Below are 17854 nucleotides of genomic sequence, written 5' to 3'. Positions count from 1 at the left end.
CATAACACCACATTTTAGGCACTTCCGGTGGCACAGGAAGCTGAACGTGAAACATATCATCGTTGGGGTAGGCTTTAACAGAATCCTGAGTTTAAAGTCTATACGTTAGAATTACTGATCTACACAGGGGTTGAATGCAGTGATTTTCACAATTGCAGGTTATGTACATCAAGACACCTTTAGGGTGAATTTAACCACTTCCGGTTGCTCCAGGAAGCTTAGAATCAACACAGATAGACCTCATAGTGGCCTGATGAGTTGTCATCGAAGACAGGTTCATAGGCATTAATAACCTACATAGGCTTCAGGTTGAATTTAGGGGAGCAGCAATGTATTCCTATGGGGAGAGAAGTCAATGCAAACAGTTTGATTGTAAACACTTTCACTGTTTAGCGGTAATGCCACACGGTCAAGGTTTGCACAGATCAGGAGGACCTCAGGAATGTTCCTGAGGTCGAATATTGAGCTTCTCACACAACGGTTCTCCACTGTCTCCAAAAGCACCTGAAATTTAGGCCAGGCTTCATTTTGGGCCTACGGTCAAGCGGGGGCATCTCGTTGAACTCGCACGGCCTAGAGATTATGGTAATGCCATTGCAGGCTCAGTGTGTCTTTATGCCCCGCACTGTGTCACACCATCCTTGCCCTGTGTGTGTGTGTGTGTGTGTGTGTGTGTGTGTGTGTGTGTGTGTGTGTGTTGTGTGTGTGTGTGTGTGTGTGTGTGTGTGTTGTGTGTGTGTGTGTGTGGTGTGTGTGTGTGTGTGTGTGTGTGTGTGTGTGTGTGTGTGTGTGTGTGTGTGTGTGTGAGAGAGAGCTTTTCTTTTACATCTTTGGGGAATTATGATTTATAGTTCATGAGGGTTGCCTAGTCACACATATGAAGTTTTGAAAAGATCTGACCTTTTTAACCCTTCAAAACAGCCACTATGACACCATTTTAAGGTACTTCCGGTTGACACAGGAAGCTGAAAGTGAACACATATCCTCCTTGGGGTAGGCTCTTATAGAATTTAGAGTTTTAAGTATTTATGTTAAGAACTGACTTATTTACAGAGGGTTGAATGAGTGTGTGTTATTTCAAAATATCACAGAAAAACAGAAATCTCGCAGAGCTCCGAAACCCACTTAAAAAAGATTTGTCTGAACATTGTACGATTTCTCTTAAATTACGATAGATAAATGGCTGGTTCTTTTTTTCCTGACACCGTAGGTTCATGTACTTTGACGTYAAGCGGTCAAATTAGTGCTCTATTTTCGTTTTGGACCTTTAATCCCAGAAAAAGGGCCATAACTCAAAAAGCGTTGAGGCCTCGAAGCCATCTTGTTCGGGGCCAACTGCCCATTATGCCAAACCTATGCTCAACAAGTTTCGTCTTCGAAGTATTTTCCGTTTAGGGAAAAGGCCACGTCGTGATTGGTGATGTTTTGTACATTTGCTTTGTGATTCCATTCGCCCTCTGGTGGGATTTACCGGGACAGCGGAAAAATTACCAAAATTAGAACATTTTATGAAACGGAAACCGAATGTCCGAGAGACTTCGTTCGATGACTTCCCGGAAGATCTGGCCCCCGTGCACGGCCCACCGCCATCCGKGAATTTTACAAACGTTCGCGGACGTCTAGTAAGGGACGAAAAAGGTTATAACCAGGAAGGTTAACATCAGTATTCAAAACACTCTTCCTTAACCACGTCTCAGTAATGACCAACACATCTGAATTGGAGCTGTGAACCCACACTTTCAAATMATCCGTTTTAGGTAATAAGCTTCTAGTGTTACGTGCAGAAAACTCTGGCTTTATCGAGAGCAGAAGTCAGTGAAGCATGCCACTGGCAGATGACTCAACATTATACACGTCAMCTACCACCGGAAGTGAAATCCCTGCAACACTTAACCAAGAGCTGCATTCAGATTTAGAATGGGTGACAAGTAATAAGTTAGTCCTAAATATTTCAAAAACTAAAATCATTGTATTTGGGACAAATCATTCACTAAACACTAAACCTCAACTAAATATTGTGATGAATAATGTAGAAATTGAGCAAGTTGAGGGGACTAAATTACTTGATGTATCCCTGGATTGTAAACTGCCATGGTCAAAACATATTGATGCAACGGTACCTAAGATGGGGAGAGATCTGTCCGTAACAAAGCGCTGCTCTGCTTTCTTGACATCGCTATTAACAAAACAAGTCCCACAGGTCCTGGTTTTATGGCACCTGAACTACTGCTCAGTAATATGGTCAAGTCCCACAAAGAGGGACATACTGTAGCCAAAAAACAGTAGGCCCAGAATAGAGCAGCACGGTTGGCCTTTAAATGTACATAGAGCGCTAACCTCAATAACATGCATGCCAATCTCTCCTGGCTCAAAGTAGAGGAAAGATTGACTGCACCACTGCTTGTCTTTGTGAGAGGTATTGAGATGTTGAAAGCATAGAGCTGTCTGTTCGAACAACTAGCACACAGCTCAGACACCCATGCATGGGTCCTCAGATCCTCAAAAAGTTATACCGCTGCACCATCGAGAGCATCTTGACTGGTTGCATCACCGCCTGGTATGGCAACTGCTCGGCCTCCGACCGCAAGGCACTACAGAGGGTAGTGCGTACGGCCCAGTACATCACTGGGGCCAATCTTCCTGACCTCCAGAAGTAGAAGGCCCTAAAAATTGCCAAAGACTCCACAGCCACCCTAGTCATAGACTGTTCTCTCTGCTACCGCATGGCAAGTGGTATCTGTACCAATACCCRCTGTATATAGCCTTGCTACTGTTATGTTATTGTTGCTCCTTATTTATTTAAAACATTTCTATTTTTGTCCTTTATGTATTTTAATTTAATATTTTTTAAATTCAGTTTCTTTTAGTAAATACTTTCTTAACACTTATTTTTCATAAAACTGCATTGTTGGTTTAAGGCTTGTAAGTAAGCATTTCACTGTAAGGGTTACACCTGTTGTATTCGGCGCATGTGACAAATAACATTTGATTTGATTTGTCCTTGTGAAAGGTGAATTTGTTTCCCAGTGTCTGTTGGAAAGCAGACCGAACCAAGTTTTCCTCTAGGATTTAGCATGGGGTTAGCTCTATTCCGTTTCTTTTTATCCTAAAAAACTCCTTAGTCCATACCCATAACATGATGCAGCTACCACCATGCTTGAAAATATGAAGAGTGATTAGTTGTGCTGGATTTGCCCCAAAAAAGTTAATTTCTTTGCCACATTTGTTACATTATTACTTTATTACATTACATTATTGCAAACAGGATGCATGTTTTGGAATATTTTAACTATGTACAGGCTTCCTTCTTTTCACTKATTTTTCAGCCATAAAAAATGTATCATAAGGAATATGGTTTTGAAATGTCTGTCCTAAATCTAGGACATATAAGAAATCTCAGGAAATATTTTTATTTTTTYGACACATATTTAACCCTTTTATTTTTGTTGGCACAAAACTACATCCATACTTCCATTCATTTGTATGGGTTACCTTCACAAGAGTCCCGTGACACTTGTGGGGGCCAAAGAGCAAATCATGTTCGTGAGAGTCTCATCTTTCCATAGAGTGGTCATATAAGTTTGTAGGCCAAACCTTTCGGACTCTAAAGACATTTTCTAAAGACATTATCATGAAAATACAACTTTTTKGTGAAGTCTCATGGTCTGACAAACACAGATGTAGCTTGGGCACCTTCCTCCGCTGATGCAGGAGGCCGACATAGGCGGTGCTTAAACTGACAGATTTTTATAGGGATGTTTTTTATTATGTTACTTAGATTAAGGCACGGGTGCGTCAATAGACTCTTAACGATTAAGTAGTACTTTAAAGTATTGGTACTTAAGTACTTTACACAACTGTGTATATGTGGGGTACAGAGATGGGGTAGTCGTTTAAAAATCATGTTAAAGACTATTATTGCACACAGATTGAGTCCATGCACAATTTATTATGTGACCTGTTAAGCTCATTTTTTACAACTGAACTTATTTAGGTATGCCATAACAAACAGGTTGAATGCTTATTGACTAAAGACATTTCAGCTTTTCATTTTTTATACATTTATAAACATTTCTGAAAACATAATTCCACTTTGACATTACGGCCATTGTGTGTAGATCAGTGCCACAAAATCTACATTTATTCCATTTTAAATTCAGGTTGTAAAAAAAAAAAGTCAAGGGGTGTGAATACTTTCTGAAGGCACTGCACATTGTAATGTAGTATTGTTGTACTGTGGTAGTATACATTTTGTATCATAGATATGTAGAGGTAGAGTAGTGGTGTAATAATGTGTTGTATGATGTAGWGTAAAAACATTTTTATTGATGTAATTGCTTGCCTCGGCAGCAGCTAATGGGGATGCTTAGTAAATAAAATAAAAAAAGTGACATACTCTCCCCTTTTACTCTCGCGTTTTGCATTTACTCTCTTGCTTTCGCCATCCCTATTTGAATTTAGAAATGGTTGACATGACAATGTGTCTCTACCTCCGGTCCGTGGACTGGAGTCCATCCATAAGACACAAACGGACACTTATTTAGTCAGTTCTGGCTAGTGTAACAGAGAGTCCACAGCTAGCTTGAAATGTCGCCAATGGAGCTATRGAATTGGAACCTTTTCTATAGCTCAACTGGTTGGTACATTGTCAAGGAGGACGGTCATGTGTGTTTACGAGTAGAGTCCCAGTAAGGGTACAGGGACAGTGGAGGAAACTATACTGTAAGCTACACACTGATGTCTGTTTCATTAGTTATAATGTAAGTGGTCCCCCAAAATAACATACCGGACCCTTACACAAAAGAGGCCGTAGCTTGCCGGTCCCTGGTATAAAATGGTGCTCTAGGGTCACCATCCTTGAAACTAGCGAGAATCGGATAACTAGCCTGCACTTTCACTTTTTTAAGTTGATACATTTTCTTCTTTTAAAAACAAATCTTCTTGTAAATATTTTCACACAGACAGAGGGTATTTTTTACATTTTAAATTGAACCTTTATTTAATTAGGCAAGTCAGTTAAGAATAAATTCTTATTTACAATGACGGCCTACCGGGGAACAGTGGGTTAACTGCCTTGTTCAGGGGCAGAACGACAGATTTTTACCTTGTCAGCTCGGGGATTCTATCCAGCAACCTTTCGGTTACTGGCCCAACGCTCTAAACACTAGGCTACGTGCCGCCCCTGTAATCTAGCAGAAAAATTGTCAAGTAGCCATTTAATGGAGAGAGTGATGTGCCTCACCATCAAATGAAAGCACTACATAAAATATCAATGAGCTGATCAATTCATTTATCTATCATTCGTTATTTGACCTTTATTTATCCAGATTAATCATATGCTTAATTTCAGAAATGTATGCTAAAAGGTTTGTATGCTGCTCATAGAAAGTATGCTGACAGGCTGCTCAGCTCACACATGTACATACTAGTACATAACTATATAATATTCTGTACAAAATAAAGAAAAMAAAACTAAGAACAGTACACTACATTGTAAAAACTTATAGGCTGACTACAACAAAACAAAGGCAATAGAATAAAATGAATATTTCTTAAATTGAAAATGAATATTTCTTAAACCTTACTGAAAAGTTGTGAAAAAGGCATTGCTACAGCGGTGGATCGCCAACTGTACCCACTCTCTGCCTGCATGCTGGCTCGTCACGCCACTCAATGGCAATGATACACTGACTAGGAGGTTACCAACTGTGCCAGCCTTACCCCCTCTACTCCTCAGCTCAGAGGGGAGTCCCCGCTGGCATGGCAGGGTGAAATACCTGCTGATTGATGGCACAGTTTCAGACCAGTCTGCCCGCGTGGTGCAGTAGCCCACTCCTTAAGTCCCAGGCCTCCATTTATACTGCTGCTGTCTTGGCATCGGTGCTCATCTCTTCTCTCCCTCCTTCTTCCCCCCTATCCCCCTGCCAGCCAGCCAGCTAGCTCCTGGTGGGCACATCAATTATATGCACTGCACCTCCCCTCCTCTCCTCCTCAGTCTGTCTACTGTCTCGGACTATCCCAATCTGTTCTCTTTTCTGTTCTTCTCTGTGTGTGTGTCTTTCTCGCCCTCTCTCTCGTTGCCTTTCCTTTCTTTGTCTCCGTTTGCTGCTCCCCATTTTCAGTTGTCTTTTGCTGACGCTGATCGGTGTCTAACCATATATCACAACACTTATTCCCCCTCACACAAACAAACATACACACAAACAGGGACAAGGAAGCACCACTCACAGTACTGCACACTCCCTTAAACATACTATGGCTGGTGGAAAAATCTCCCTAGAGACCCTCCACTGCCGTAGGCTCAGGCTGTCCAGGTGTGTGTGTGTGTGTGTGCGTGCGTGCGTGCGTGCGTGCGTGCGTGCGTGCGAGCGTGCGTGCGTGCGAGAGAGAGAGAGAGAGAGAGGAGAGAGAAAGAGAGAGAGAGAGAGAGAGAGAGGAGAGAGAGAGAGAGAGAGAGAGAGAGAAGAGAGGAGAGAGAGAGAGAGAGAGAGAGAGAGAGAGAGAGAGAGAGAAGAGAGACGAGAGAGACGAGAGAGAGAGAGAGAGAGGCAGTAAACCCCAAAAAGACAAAAATAATGATTTTCCAGAGAAGATCCAGATCTCAGGGAATTAGACCAAAGTTCTCAATTGGTACAAATATATAGAGTACTATACACACTACAATTACTTAGGTTTAAAAATAAGCTCAACTGGAACACGTAATGAGGCAGTGAATGAACTGAGAGAGAAAGCACCGCAGGACATTCTACGACAGACAAATCAACCTGCACATGTACTCTACTGTATGCTTATTGTTATGTTGAATGTATGGTTATTTTGACCCTTGGTTATTGTTGTTACTGTTTGTGCCGTTGACAATTTTGATTCTCATTTTTATATTGTAATTATCCAAATAAGCTTTGGCAATATGTACATTGTTACGTCATGCCAATAAAGCGAATTGAGAGAGAGAGAGGGAGACGGAGGAGGGGAGAGATGGAGAGAGGGAGAGAGAGAAGGAGAGAGAGATGGGGAGATGGAGAGTGTGTAGTGAGAGGGGGGTGGGTAGGCTCAGATTTTTGACCTCTGATGATGAAATTCTTAGCCCTTCCTTATTTTATGCTTTTGGGGTTCAGTGATTCAGTTCTTTCTCTAAGAAATGTGTTCCTGTTTCAAATATGGCAGTTTGTTATCTAAAAGTAACATTAAAACATCTAAAACGTTATTGGCAATTGAATGAAAAACGATGTAAGCAGAAGAGAAAGAAAAGGAAAGAAATCCAAGAGATTTAGTGTTCTCTAGTGGTCATATATAGTCATTACTCTGGCAAAAACCCACACTTCTGTTTTACTCGGCTTGAGATTATGGTTTCAACTCCACATCGGAGTTGAGAGCAGCCTAGAGTTTTTTAAATGAACCCTCCAACTCCTTCGAGTCGTTAMGCATCGATACTTCAAGAATGTAAATTCTTAAATTCTTACCGTGTACCTATTTTTGTCCTCTGTTGTTGCGTGCCTTTCTGTTGAACGCTGAGCTATAGTCAATGAATAGCATTGTCAAGTSTTCTTCTTTTCCAGGTGGGAGAGGGTAGTGTGGAGTGCAATAGAGGTTGTGGCATGTGTGAATCTGTTGGGGCGGTATGCAAATTGGAGTGGGTCCAGGGTGTCCATTTTATGGCTACAGATGTGAGTGCTATGGTGCAATAGTCATTTATTTGATTTATTTTTCTCCCCAATTTTGTGGTATCCAATTGGTAGTTACAGTCTTGTCCCATCGCTGAAACTCCCGTACGGACCGGGGAGAGGCGAAGGTCGAGAGCCGTGCGTCCTCAAAAACACAACCCAGCCGCACTGCTTCCTGACACAATGCCCGCTTAACCCGGAAGCCAGCCACACCAATGTGTTGAAGGAAACACCGTACACCTGGCGACCGTGTCAGCGTGCTTAGCGCCCGGCCTGCCACAGGAGTCACTAGTGCGCGATGGGACAAGAACATCCCTGCCGGCCAAACCCTCCCCTAACCTGGACGACACTGGGCCAATTGGGCGCTGCCCCATGGGTATCCCGGTCACGGCCGGCTGCGACAGAGCCTGGACTCAAATCAGGATCTCTAGTGACACAGCTAGCACTGCAATGCAGTGCCTTAGACCACTGTGCCACTCGGGAGGCCCGGCGATAGTCTTTTAGACACTTTTCCTTGGCGTTCTTGGGCACAGGGTCTATGGTATTCTGCTTCAAACATGTAGGTATTACAGACATGGTCAGGGATTGTTTGAAAATGTCAGTGTAGATACTTGCCAGCTGGTAAGCAGATGCTCAGAGTACGGTTCCTGGTAAGGTCTTACTCACTGCGGCTACGGATTCCTCTATGACCTAACGTTATATCTTTCAAAAACGGCGCAGTAGAAAGGATAATCAACACATACTGAACAGCTCACGTTATTGACAGAAGTATGCTACATTGCAGACCAATGCAAACTTCTCTCCCGGCTTGTCCAGACCATCCATTATGTCAGCCAATCATGGCTAGCAGGAAGTTTCCTGTTTTTTRCCCGTGGCTAAACCAACTAGGCTTGTAATTTAACAATTGTATTTGTATTTATGGATGGAATACAAGTTTGTTAGTAAGGTACATGAAATTTCACATGTTCCAGAAGGCATTTCTGATTAAAAAAAGACATGTTTACGTTCAAATGCCTCTCCTATGAAGTAGTGACATATGCCTAGTCTCCTGAAACACCTCACATACTGTATGTATAAGTAGGCTACTAAACTTGTTGATCCATTGGTTTAACGTATTTTGCTGGCAGTTATGGTTCAGTAAAAATCACAACCTGGTTTCAGAGCATTTCATATTATTCTGTATGCAAATCCAAGACACTCCATTTTAGTATGATATGTTACGTTTTGTATGATATGTATTAATTTGTGTATGTCCATCACCCATTTTGTATGATATGTTACGAATTATCATTCGTATTATACAGTACCAGTCAAAAGTTTGGACACCTACTCATTCCAGGGTAGAATAATAGTGAAGACATAAACTATGAAATAACACATATGGAATCATGTAGTAACCAAAAAAGTGTTACACAAATCAAAATATATTTTATATTTGAGATTCTTTAAAGTAGCTAACCTTTGCCTCGATGACAGCTTTGTACACTCTTGGCATTCTCTCAACCAGCTTCATGAGGTAGTCACCTGGAATGCATTTCAATTAACAGCTGTGCCTTGTTAAATTCATTTGTGGAATTTATTTCCTTCTTAATATGTTTGAGCCGATCAGTTGTGTTGTGACAAGGTAGTGGTGATATACAGAAGATAGCCCTATTTGGTAAAAGACCAAATCCATATTATGGCAAGAACAGCTCTGCATGACTCAAGCCTTCATGGTCAAATTGCTGCAAAGAAACAACTACTAAAGGACACCAATAAGAAGAAGAGACTTGCTTGGGCCAAGAAACACGAGCAATGGACATTAGACCGGTGGAAATCTGTCCTTTGGTCTGATGAGTCCAAATTTGAGATTTTTGGTTCCAACCGCTGTGTCTTTGTGAGACGCAGAGTAGGTGAACATATGATCTCCGCATGTGTAGTTCCCACCATGAAGCATAAAGGAGGAGGTGTGATTTTGTGTGCAGAGGGGGGTGGGCTTTGCTGGTGACACTGACAGTGATTTATTTAGAATTCAAGGCCAACTTAACTAGCATGGCTACCACAGCATTCTGCAGCAATACGCTACCCCATCTGGTTTGCGCTTTTTTGGACTATCATTTATTTTTTAAACAGGACAATGACCCAACACACCTCCAGGCTGTGTAAGGGCTATTTAACCAAGAAGGAGAGTGATGGAGTGCTGCATCAGATGACCTGGCCTCCACAATCACCCGACCTCAAACCAATTGAGATGGTTTGGGATGAGCTGGACCACAGAGTGAAGGAAATGCAGCCAACAAATGCTCAGCATATGTGGGAACACCTTCAAGACTGAAACACATTCCAGGTGAAGCAGGTTGAGAGAATGCCAAGAGTGTGCTAAGTTGTCATCAAGGCAAAGGGTGGCTACTTTGAAGAATCTAAAATATATTTTTGATTTGTTTAACACTTTTTTGATTACTACATGATTCCATATGTGTTATTTCATAGTTCTGATGTCTTCACTATTATTCTACAATGTAGAAAAGAGTAAAAATAAAGAAAAACCCTTGAATGAGTAGATGTGTCCAAAAATGTTGGACTGGTACTGTATGTTACAGATTTGCAAAACATACAATATGTTATGAATTGTAAAACGTAGTATATGTTACGAATTTGCAAAATGTATGATATGTTCCCGAATTCTAGCTAAGTGGCTAACATTATTTAGCTGGCTAATGTGGGTTAGGGGTTAAGGTTAGGGTTAAGTTTAGGGTTAGGGGAAGGGTTAGCTAACATGCTAAGAAGTTGCAAAGTAGCTTCAAAAGTAGTAAGTAGTTGAAAAGTTGCTAATTAGCTAAAATGCAAAAGTTCTGTGATGAGAGTTGAATGTGCAACCTCTGGGTTGCTAGACATTCGCATTATATGCCTACCCATCCACCTTGACCAACCACCCTACTTTAGTTTTTGCTAACCATCTGTCTTATGTAACCATACCAAACGTAACATATCATACTAATTTGAGTGTCCCCGGATTTACCTTTACTATGTTACGTCTAGTCTATGAGACCAGGCTGGGCATCAATACAATAGAGTACACTGAGTTTGATTTAACCATAAAATACGACTGATTTCTCAATGACTGTCCCCTGAGGGACCATCCATCTCCAGTAGCCACTCAAATCCAGTCAGTTACTACCGGGGGTTGATGTGTGATATACTGCCCATAAATCGCCATACAAATAAAACAGCAGATCAGTGACAGATACTATATGACAGATCACAACACAGAGAGCGAGAGACTTGCTTTCATCCTCTAGTCCCACGATAGTGTGTTATATTGATTTTATTAGTTGCATTTGGAACTAATTCCACTTTGATTCCAAAACACCTTGCATCCCAAGGCAATAACTGTAACCTGCCAGGAAATCTAATTCAGTGGCTCACAGGGAATTCGGTCAATACAGGAGGAGAAATGAATTTCAATTACTGAAAAGCCCCCATAGTAAACACTGGCCACTAACCAATTCCCCCCTTGAATTTACTAAATAGGAATTTAATCTGGTACCAGCTCTTCCCTGAGTGCACCAAACTGACAATGCTCAACTAGCTTGTTAAGAGCTGTGATAAAACTGTCAGTGGTTTCACCCTGCTCCCGTTTGCGCACATTAAACCTAGCTCTCTCAAATATAATGTTGTGTCTCCCTACGAAATGCATATCAAAACAGTCTTTAACAGAGTTTCTCTTCCTCAGTCAACGGTGAAGCATTTTAATATATCATTGGCTTCATCACCCATAGAGTAGATAAGTGTATTAACTTGAAATGCCAAATTGTTCACATTTAAGCCTGAATCTACTCTGTACCTTTCAACGCGCCTGTTCCATTTTGGACAGTTTTGAATGTCCATGCAATCAAAATTCTTTGAGGGACTAATGCGAAATCCGTCAGCACTAGCCACTGGCCTGTCCATGTTTACGCGAGAGCCCGTTGAACTTGGGAGTCGCAAACCCTGAAATCCCGCCAGTTTCTTCCTCTTGCAACATGTTGCTAGCAGTAACTTAGTCCTTGCTCGTTAGCTAGCTCAATGATGACCTGCGCTGTTTATCTCCAACACTGTGCCCTCCTTGCTTTGAAACAGCCTGTTAGCCTGAATGTATGATTTACTTGGTAAGTCCGTCACGTTTTTGTGATCATTAAAACCACTTCTGACATCATCTAAAATAAGGAGGCACGACAACGAGGTTCTAGCTTCAACATGTTTACTAGCCTAGTCTGCACGCCATACATAGGTACGAATACCCACAAGGGCCATCCTACTACAACAAGAATGCGGACGGAAAGTTGTAAACGTTGGCGACGCACGGAGTGTAGGACGAGTTGTGGGCGTGTGGTTTGATGTCACCGCGAATATAGGCTATTATCCACCACATAGATTCCATAACCAGCCAGGCTACCGTGTAGGTTCCACCGCCACTTCAGGTTGACTAGCGTGGTGAAAAGGTCGGAGATGTATCAGCTTGTCTCCCCAACAAGGTTATCATGGTGGACGTTGCAGCGGCCGTTCTTTTCCACAAACCGCTGGCGCTCTCTCTTCCCGGGTGCAGATATAGTCATGTCCTGTTTGGTGTTTCCTGCACATCGCAGACCTGATGACCGATTTGTATTTCACCAAATAGCCTTTACGCAATCCGAGAGATGCAATAATATTAACTTGCTCGCCATGGGATGCTACTGTTTTTAGGTAAATTAAAGTGATTTAAAAAAGATGCATAACAATCCATGTATCAGTCGAATAAATAGGCCGTATGCATTCCAGTATTTGTTGGCCCCTCAGTCCTTCCTGGACAACTTTTATATAGTCCCAGGCTTCACATTACTGTTGTTATGTCACACTGTCAAAAGCTAATTGAAAAATGCAAAAGATGTGTCTATAACAGATGCAAACAGTTCCTACCCTTCAACTGTACTCCTTCCAAAATACCACAGTCGACTGCAGTTACTGCACTTTTTACTGCAGTTTCAAAACTGCAATATTTTTTGTAAGGGTGGCCACTTGTTCAGATGAAACACTTCTAAAGAACTGCAGCACCTGCTGGTAGATGTAGCTGTTGGGGAGAGAGAAGGAGGGACGGTAAATATGCTTCTTTGTCCAATCCAATCTCGCTGTGCTATCAATAAAATAGTATTTACCTCGGCCTATAGGCTACATTGTGTGAAATGTGCACATAACTTATTCTGACATAGGCCCACACCAAAACAGCTTTAATACAGTAGAACTATAATAATATTTATTTCAAGGACCCTGACAATTTGATCACTAGCTATTTAGTTCCCCCTAGTGATACTTGGTTGTAAGTGCAACTCCATTTAATGAGGATGTAATTATTGTTAACAAGCCCATATGTCTTCGTGGGAGACGAGGCATTCCCTCTGAGGGTAAACCTGATGCAACCATATCCAGGTAAGACACACTGAGTGTCCAAAACATTAGGAACACCTGCTATTTCCATGACCAGGTGACTCCAGGTGAAAGCTAAGATCCCTTATTGATGTCACTTGTTAAATCCACTTCAATCAGTGTAGATGAAGGGGAGGAGACAGGTTAAAGAAGGATTTTTAAGTCTTGAGACCATTGAGACATGGATTGTGTATGTGTGCCATTCGGAGGGTGACATGTCAACATGGGCTAGCATCCCTGTGGAACGCTTTCAACACCTTGTAGAGTCCATGCCTGATGAATTTAGGCTGTTCTGAGGGATAAAGGGGGTGCAACTCAATATTAGGAAGGTGTTCCTAATGTTTTGTACACTCCATGTATGTTCTCTTCTTCTGGTTGATGACTGTTTGTGTCATGCTGTGAGCTACACACTTGTTTTGCTGTTTTGAATGTAGCTTTTTTCTCATTCACACTTTACAAATCACAATAAAGACTACAATCACTTCATCCTTGCTGTTTTAGTTTGTCATATCTTATTGAGTATAGACCCTCAAGACATTTACCTAACGTTGTGTTGTGAGGACTTCCCTGCTATCTTACATGGATGTTCAGCTGTACACAATAAGGACAGACCCTCGAGACATTTACCTAATCTACATAACACAAGGTTGTGCATGGCCATGTTTAGTGGTCTTTCAATGGAGACCTTCCTGCTATGGTACATGGGTGAGAATGAGTGTCCAGCTGTAGACAAAAAGGACAGACCCTCAAGACATTAACCTCATCTACATAGCTCATGTACAAAGCAGTTCACTGAGTAACTGATTCGGAAGTCATGTTTTTTATAACGACAAATATCCAGACAAAGACATTTGCATACCTTTTAGAGTATTTATTTAGGATCACAAGAGGAAATATCACTAGGAAAATAATACAATGTAAAACACTGTAAAAAATGAAATGAAAACATCATCCCTGACATACGGGAGACAATGATCAGGAGGAATAGACACCATCCATGGTTACCATGACGTCGAAGACAGCCTTTGCTGTACACTGCTGCTGTTTCCGTTATTCCTGCTGCCGTTTCTTTAAGTCATCCACCCGCTTCATAATGTCAGTGTCCGAAGGACCCTCAGCTGTCTTCCTTTCCCGGCCACTGGAGCTGGGCCAGTGATATGGGGCGGAGGTTGATGGAGTTGCCAGGCAGAGAGCCCAGGGTGCGCCTGGAAGGTGCGTTGGTGAGAAGGGCTTGGGCGTTGGGGGGAGGGGCCAGGGAGGTGAACCACCTGTAGAATGGCAATCGGAGTCCATCTTTGTCTCTGGGCTGTCCAAAACACCACCCTCCAAAACGTACAAACGGATGGCAAATACATTGCAAGCAATCTTAAATCAACTCCTTGGGCTCCTTTGAGTTAAAATGCTCACTCAAAAGAACTCTCTTCATAAGCATATCAATCTAATTAGCACACACACCACAGTGTCTGTTTTCAGATGTTTAAACTAGCCCCGCTAATCAATTTCATTTAATCAATTAAATGTATTTATATAGCCCTATTTACACGACTTCCTTAGCCAGCATAGGTTTTCAACAGCTTTGCTTTTGTGTGTAGGGCGCTGTCCATGGTGCTGATGGAAAGCAGAGGAGATTTCATGCCAACCTGTCACGTCTTGTTCAAAGGCATGGTTATCCATGTTTTAAGCAGTCCTATAGGCCTATTTGTTTGGCAAGACAGCTGTACATGGGTGCATCCTTCTATAATAGGCTGTAGGCCTAACTGGCCCGCCAGAAATATTATTTGGCCCCCCAAATTAATTCGGAAGATTCTTTCAAGGGCCCAAGATGCAAAAACACCCACATGCAATGTCTCAAGAAGGAAGTTACCATACCTAAATAAGGCAACGGTTACATTTTAACTTAATTCATGAGGAGAGAGAATGCAGTCAACTATTAAAGCAGGCAGCGGACCATTTTGTGGTGCTGAAACGTAAAGCCGCAACCGCAGCGCAATCAATAGGAAGTGAACAGACAGCGCCTAGTGCTGAAAACATTGCTAATTCGTTATAAAAGTGTTGCACAGCAACAGATGGAGAAAACCTACACCAGTCGAGTAATTCATTTAAACAATAATCTTCATTTTAAATTTGACTTTACAAACATCAAGATGGCTTAATTTGAGTATATGTATTATCGAACCTTGGTCTATATAAAATAACTTAACTGGCATCTTTCACTATAAAACAATATATGGACTAATAGAAGTGGGATTTTTTTTATTAGGCCTACTTACAATTGCAGCTGAATAAAATTGTAACATCCCACATGAAACAAAAATGTAAAGAAAAAAAGCCGGTGTCTGAATGTCTGTATCGGGGATAGCCTGCTACTTTAACGACAGAACAAACAGAAAATACTGTCAGCTTGAGACCTAAATATCCCTGGATAAGCACTCACAATGTTAGTATTTACTAAATACAGTCATATAGGCCATTAAGTGACTTACTCAATGGGAAAAGCTAAATTTCCCCTCGGACACGATCTTGTGGATGTCGCGTGAGATGGTTGACGCGCAGGCAGTCCTCCAATTAAAAGCCGGTTTCTGTCGTGGGAACAGAAATTGCGTTCATAGAGGAAAATAAGGGAGGAGAATTCTCCACCTGGGAGGACTGTGAGAGGATCATGTACAAACGCATTGATATCCTTGGGCACTCTGTAGTCTTCTAATCTGGTCGAGAAGTTGTCCCTCAGCTGCTTGATGAAATCTTCCATGAAATCTTCCATCACCGATGTGACAATGCTGCGGCCTGGTCACTATGCCTGTCGTTTCTTGTGCAGTAGACTTCCAGAGGACAAGTCCAAATCGAACAACTCAAGCTTCCTAGTAACTGCCTCAAATGTTCAACCATGTCCACGACTGTTTTCCCTCTTCCTTGTAACTGGAGATTTAACCCGTGACAGAATGTGTCAGTCAAAAATGCCTCGTGTGTAGCTTGCAGCTAACGCTTCAACGTTTCTGCGTCTGGCTGGGGCGGGAAGGCCACCTTTGAATGTTCCATGGTCGGATTTACAACGACTCTGAGATGGAATTCTTTGTAAACAGTGACATTTCTCTGCAAAGAAGACACACTGGCTTGGCATCGGGAAAAGATCATAAGATGAACGCATATCTCTCTGTACATTCTTCCCTGAAACTTTTTCATTATCCACCTTTCTTTTGATACTTTTTGAGAGCTACGTTCTCTGTTACACTACTTTGTTTACGTGAACGAATGTTGACGTAAACAAAGTAGTGTAGCCTACAGTAGACTACGTAGACCCGTTTTCCCCACCTATCAACGCACAGAGAAAGGGAGAAAATAATATTAGAATAGAGCCATGGTGATTTTACGAGCGTAATCAGATCGAAATGTATTATGTTATTGTCACTGAATTTATTATGTACTAATCGGATTTGTTAAACATGTTATTCAATTTGTAGTGTAGGCCAATTAATTGTGCTGATATTATATGCTAATTATGTTCAAGCCCGTCGAATATTAGCGCAGGAAAAATGGCCAAACCCAGTTGACGAACCCTGCTGTAGGTTATTTGTATCTCCATTCACCCTTTGTTTTCTGCGTTTGCTTACTGTTAATGTGACTAGCCTAAATATAGATTGTGTCATGCCTTTATCGATCTGATATTTTGTTTACTAGGCCTACTTGGTACCACTGTTTTGTTCTGTTCGAATTTTTTCGTTCGCATTTGCAGTTGAGTCGGTATTTTTGTTTGCATGCATGAATAACTAGGCTACTAAACATGGATTTTGTTAAGACAGCTATGTGTACGGCTGCATTCACATAGGGTAATTCACCTTTTACAAACAGCCTATCTGTCTTGTGGCCTTCATTCATTACCAAACGGCCTTGCTTTAATGTTTAGGGCGCTGTCCATTGCGCTAATACAGTGCAGTGGAGATCACTCCAAAAGCACTCAATCATTGGTCTCAGAGTCTCGGCATTTTAACTTTGTTTATTGTGGTATAGCATGAAAAGCAGAATTCAATACAATTCCAATGCAAGAACCCCCCAAAACGGTGCCCCCTCACCGATTTCAACTGCCCTTTAAGTCAGTTGAAATCTGGCGCCGGGTCTGGGTGTCTGTCTGATGATGTTTCAAGTAAACAGTAAGCCATTCTGGATCGGTGTTCAGATATCGTGATATCTAACTCCAACTGTTGTCTTTTGCGTGCTTGTCCAAATACAACCGCATCGACCCTTACGGAAAAAAAGATTGCCGTCAGAGTGCAGTATAACTGCAGCACACTGCTGTATAATTGCAGTATGCTGCAAATACAGCGTCCAAAATACCACAGTTGACTGCAGTTACTGCACTTTTACTGCATGTTCAAAACTGCAATCTTTTTTTGTAAGGGGAAGGGTTGTAGAAGTTATCGTATTGTCTCACCAGCTCGCACAGATGCTCCTCAAAATTAGATAGAGACATATACATAATTGCGTGAAGCAAATCTCGTAATACAAGTGTGACGCATACAGAATTATGGTCACATTTGTGTTTACTTATTGTTTCTTTGTATTGGGGAGGAATACTTTTACTGAAATGTCAGTCCTCCAAGATTTAGCCATTGCGATGCATGTATACTACTGTTGGCCAGTAGGGGGCAGTGAGACGCGTTTGCTTCGCACTGGGACTATATGCGATCCTGCACATGTGTGTTCTCAAAAGAACCTTTGAAAGAGAAGCCACGTTCTCCTGTATCATAATTTGTCCTGTATTACAGGTCAGTAAAGTGAAA

The sequence above is a fragment of the Salvelinus sp. IW2-2015 genome, linkage group LG17 (genome assembly GCF_002910315.2).
Source record: "Salvelinus sp. IW2-2015 linkage group LG17, ASM291031v2, whole genome shotgun sequence".
Lineage (NCBI taxonomy): Eukaryota > Metazoa > Chordata > Actinopteri > Salmoniformes > Salmonidae > Salvelinus > Salvelinus sp. IW2-2015.
This window is presented reverse-complemented; position numbering follows the sequence as displayed.